This window comes from Coptis chinensis, chromosome 6 (assembly GCF_015680905.1).
Source record: "Coptis chinensis isolate HL-2020 chromosome 6, ASM1568090v1, whole genome shotgun sequence".
Lineage (NCBI taxonomy): Eukaryota > Viridiplantae > Streptophyta > Magnoliopsida > Ranunculales > Ranunculaceae > Coptis > Coptis chinensis.
This window is the reverse complement of record NC_141461.1, coordinates 71,464,300-71,470,299: the sequence shown is the minus strand read 5'-3', so window position 1 is coordinate 71,470,299 and position 6,000 is coordinate 71,464,300.

The window sequence follows — 6,000 nt, the reverse complement described above, 5'->3', positions numbered from 1 at the left end:
TACAATATACATACACATTATCCAGCCATTTCTTAAAGAATTATAAGTTACGGTTAGAGCACTACAAGATTAACTAAATCGACAATCCCTCAAATTGTTGCCAGAATATTCCATCTAAAACTCAATAGATTTCATCGCTTTGGGGATGTGATGTATCCCCTGCAATAAACTCATGAGTCATACCATTTATTTGAATTGAGCTGCAAGCAGTATTCATATTGATCTTTCTACCATTCATTAACTTCCTCATCTTTGCAACATCTTCCCATCTCCTTTCAGTGGCATAGATGTTGGCCATGACCGTATAAACCCCACCATCCTCAGGGTCCAATTCCATTAAGCGTTAAGCTGCAATCTCTGCAACCTCAACATTCCCATGTATTCTACACCCACCTAGCAAACCACCCCACACAAACACATCAGCTTTCATAGGCATTCCTTCTATCATCTCCATGGCTTCTTTGATCAGCCCTACTCTTCCAAGCAAGTCAGCCATGCATCCATAATGCTTGAGCTCGCGTTGCACCACATAAACAGCTTCACGAATATAAAATCACAATGTTCATGGCAGGAGATGGAAGCTATCAGACAAAAAAGAAGAGTTTCCTTTTCGATATGTGGGTTTTGTAAATACAAATCTTAAACAACTAAAAGGAAAACAAAAAACAAATCGACAGAGTCTATTGGGCAATTTAGAACAGTTTAAAATGCTTATCTATTTTGGGTGTGGAACCGGATCGGGTTCGTAAGAATCTAAACTCTTTTCTGATACACATCTAATTCTTGCTACGGAGAAGAATAAAGAGAAGTTTGAAGAGAGGAGATAAGATTTAAGAATGGAGATAAGATTTAAGAAAGAGGTTTTTATCCGCTTATCTATTTTTGGTTTTTATGTATTTTGGGCTCTGAACAATTGAAATCGCCGCCAAAAAGCATTAGAATTCATTTTTTTAGATAAAATCTGATGTGTCAGTCTGAGAGAAAAAAGGGGGGCTGACGTGGGTCACTGGGAGCATTCTCAACTACTCAGTATTAATGGTCTTTGATTGCTCCTTGATCATTACTTTACTTTATATGGCGCGACTACACCACATGGCCGAGCACAAAAAAACCATCAATAGTCGGCTGTGATTGGCTGGTGGAGAGAGATCGAGAAAAGATGAGAGAGGAGATAGAGAGAGATTTTGACTCGTTATTTTATTTCCACCAACCAATCACAGTCGACATCGGACGTTTTTTTGTGTGCTGTGCCATGTGTTTTAGTTCTATCCCACTTTATATAGCCCTTCAGCTATAGTGGCGTCCAATCCTATATTCTGATGCGTGACTATTTCCATTTTTCTCCTTCCTTCTTTGTTCCTGTAACACATGAACTTATATGCAAGATATCGACAATCATATCGATATTTCAAGTTATTTACGATATTCGGGCTGGAATATCGTGTTCCTGTAACACATGAACTTATACGCAAGATATCGACAATCATGTCAATATTTCAAGTTATTTATGATATTCGGGCTGGAATATTGGGTTGATGATATTTGCCTACGATATCGCCCCCTCTCGAAACTTTCAAATTTCGATCTCGAAAATTTGAATGTTTCGAGAAAACACCGGAAAAAAACCAAAAATTCAATCTGAAAAACTCAAATTATCAAGCGATTACTATTGGAACAGAAAAGTCACATCTAAATATTGAATATAAAAACTCGTCTTCACTTTCTCTCTCTTCACTTATTCGCAAAAACTCGATACATTCAAACCCCACCACCATTAACAAACCTGAAAAGCTTCGATTTGGAATTACTCGTTGTCCTCTTCACCAGATTTTCCTGCAAACTTGACAGGTTAGTTAGAATAAAACTTTAATATGCTTATTTGCTATCATAATCATATATCTTTTCCTTTTATCTGTTTATCCTTAATATCGTGTCTGCTCCTCTTCTCAAATTAAGATTGTTAGGGTTAGGGTTTGAACTTGAACGTTTTATCTGTACAACCACTATACTAACTAAATTTTTGAATTATATATTTTGATCTGTTTCATTATGGCTAGGAGAAAAACTTATGTTAATTTTAGGCGAACCAATTTTTATTTTATTTTATTTATTTTTTTATTTTTTTAGCAAGCGAGATTGTTAACGGGGGCCCCTACCCCTTTATTCATAATAAAAAGCTTTTGAACTAGATTACAATCTCTCATACTCTCATCATCATCTATAATTTTCATTACATCATTAGAAAAAGAGTATATACTAATATCTACATATGCCTTATCAGGAATAGTACTCGCTAAAGAATCCACTAGGTGAACCATCTCGAAACAATTCTGGCTTCGACGTCAAGAACGTATACTTTTGAGACAAACATCATCACCTCGAAACCCGTCACGGTCACCACAAAATCTCGATACGTGTATAATAAATAATATAATATACAATTATGCTGAATATAGCGATAGTAGTATCGATGAATGATATAATTCTAATAAAAATTTTATTGTTTCTAGTGATACCAATATGTCCAGTGAAGGTATTGAGTCTGAAGATAGAACCAGTTCTTCTTCCTCAGCCTCGACATCACAAAGGACTGCACCTGATGAACCAGAATGGCGCCCAATGTATCTTGTTGCTGGCTTAAGCATGCCACCTTTTTGAAACTGTGACCTCGGAATCGAAACGTGAAATTATGGAAGATAACAATATATAGAATGGTGGTTTGAATCCTCACTTCCCAAAAAGACCCAACTTAGAAGTAGTTAGAGCTGCATATTAGATACCAGATACTGTCACTCTTCGACACTATGCTGGATGTAGGAAAGGAACCAGATGCCAAAGTGGTGATGCCTAGTCAATCATCATCACTGTTAGGCAACTAGCTGCTGGTTTGCGACTCCCCTTAATTGACCTCGATCGCGAGGTACTGAACCATTTGAACATCTCTCTTGGCCAAGGCACGGGCAAATTTTGGAGATTGATGTACATTTGTAACTACTATAATGTGCATCTTGAGCCCGATTTGTGGAGATCCCAAAAAATCCGGCTTGTCAATATTCAGACCCATTATACCTTTATCGAACGAACTGAAAAACCCAAAACGGTTAAGCTGTGCCTAGTGGCTATTTTTATCCCAAGAAACGGAGTAATCGACAGGGCATCATAAGAGTGAATTGAGATAGTGACTTTAGATGGCCACTCTATCCTCTCATCATATCTGGTCAATGGGAGTCATTCGTATCTATCGCCGTTCCTTCCTTGGTGCATCGTGTGTTTAATCTTGGAGGTACGTTAACTATGACCCCATCTCTAAAAAGTTTTCGACACTCCATCTTGGACCTTTTATCTGATTGGCCTACACTTGTGCCATTGTTTCAGTATTAAGAACTGCTACTTCAAGAGGTCGTGGAGAGTCTACTAGAGTAATAGAGCTTCTGAAAGGCACTGACAAAGAAATAACTGCTAGAACTGGTGCTGATAAATATGGAAATCCACTCTCAAATGTCGCCTTATAAGATGTCGACAATTATGTTGTTCCTTTATATACCTTAAAGAGTAATATGCTTAGAGGTCAAGACCCTTCACCTCCCCAAACTGTTATACCTTCTCAAGCTGCTCCATGTTCATTATGGCCTTGTTCTTATAAAAAAGGATTTAGAAAAACTTTTGATTCTTCTGAATTGCCTGATAACACTCCTCGATGTTATTTTGATTATATAATTAATGGCTTTATTATACCTGAAGATCTTTTCCCAAAAATCAAATAAGAAGTTATAGACTTCTATAATTATCCCATTTTGCAAGATGTGTTTGATCACCACTACTTATTGTACACAGATATGGCATCTCGCATTCCTCGTGGACAAGATAAATCAACAACCAAGTTTCTGACCTCGAAAAAATCAACAGGAAGTAGTTCCTCCCAGGCTCCCAAGGCTCCTACTCCTTCCAAAGAAAAACATGTCGATACTTGCCCTCTTCAAAAGAAAAGAAAAGAACCTTCAAGCACTGAAGTGTTACATACTGCGGAGGTGTCCAAGATTGTGAAGACTTCAAACCCTGTTGCACCTGCCTATGTGCCTTTTAAATCTTCAGCTGCCCCATCCACTGTTCATGCCACTACTCCATCAATTGTGCCCGCTTCTTCTTCTTCATCTGAAGTTTTTGTGCCAGATCTTTTTCTTCGCAATAAAAATAGGGTTCTAAAATCTTCTTCTTTATTTTCTGATGCTCCAACATTTGGACTCGGAAAAGCTCTCGTTCTGAACACGACTCTTCCTCGAGATCGATCAACGATGGCTAAAATTCCAATCTTTGAACGATTTCAAATTATGTGTACTTCACTCGAAAAAGTATGTATATACCTTTTGCCTTGCTTTTATAACTGTTTGACCTTTATTTACAATGCACCCATCTGTTGTATTCTTGATTTCAGGCTAAAGTTGTTGCTATCAGTCAGTTTGAGAATGAGATGGCTTCCTTCCGCCATTCCAGGAAAGAAAATGACAAATTGAAGAAAGACAATGAAAACCTCCAATACTCTTTTGAAGAGGAAAAAAAAACATGCTCTCGCCATCTCAAAACTAATAGGTGCTTTCGAAACAGCTCGACAAACTGCTAATGCCGAACTGAAGACTTTTGTTGATGAGAATACCTTATTGATTGATGGGCTAAAACGCTCTTATGCAGAGATGGAGGCGCAACTTGAGAAAGAAAGAACTGATTTTGAGAAAGAGAAAACTGAGCTCTTGGCCCAAATAACCCAGGCCGATACCGAACTGGCTGAAGCTGATGAAAATATGAATTTTTGTGTCTCTACCATGAAGAGCTTCAAGCAATATCTTCCTCCAGATGTTATTGATCAATATTACCTTAATTCTGATGATGAGAATGCTATTTCTTCTGTAGCTGCTATTAATATGGACAAGAAAGTTGTCGAGGCTGATACCGAGGCTATCATGACTGACAAAGAAAATAGTGATGATGACGTGGAGACAATTAAACCCGCCAATATCACGACTTCCCCATCTTTCAACCCCAACTCCTTCATTCTTACACCCAACTGCTTGGAGGGAGTCGATATGCATGCCGATCTTGCTACTATTCTTGATTCCAGATCTAATGATCTAAACCAGACCAATAACTCATATCCTAGATCTAATCTTTTCTCCATGATTTGTTCCATTTTGTAATATTGATACAAAGACTTATCTATTTTGCCTTATTTTCTTTAACTTCTTTTGAAATATGAAATATATCTTTTTTGCTTCTTTTGGCTTGTTTATACCTACAATATATCTGTTAGTAGCCTTTGACACTTAAAAATATACCTGAAAAGAAAAATTAGAATTTCGATACCACTCCACTGAAAGGCAGTATCAATTAGTACTTAGTAAGATTTTGAAAAGAGAATTAGACTTTCGATACCACTCCAACTAAAAGCAGTATCGATTGATACTTAGTAAAATTTTGAAAAGAAAATTAGATTTTCGATACCACTCCAATTAAAAGCAGTATCAATTGATACTTGGTAAGATTTTGAAAAGAAAATTAGATTTTCGATACCACTCCAATTAAAAGCAGTATCAATTGATACTTATTAAGATTTTGAAAAGAAAATTAGACTTTCGATACCACTCCAACTAAAAACAGTATTGATTGATACTTAGTAAGATTTTGAAAAGAAAATTAGATTTTCAATACTACTCCAATTAAAAGCAGTATCGATTGATACTTAGTAAGATTTTGAAAAGAAAATTAGATTTTCGATACCACTCCAATTAAAAGCAGTATCGATTGATACTTATTAAGATTTTAAAAAGAAAATTAGATTTTCGATACCACTTCAATTAAAAGCAGTATCGATTGATACTTAGTAAGATTTTGAAAAAAAAAATTAGATTTTTGATACCACTCCAATTAAAAACAGTATCGATTGATACTTAGTAAAATTTTGAAAAGAAAATTAGATTTTCGATACCACTCCAATTAAAAGCAGTATCG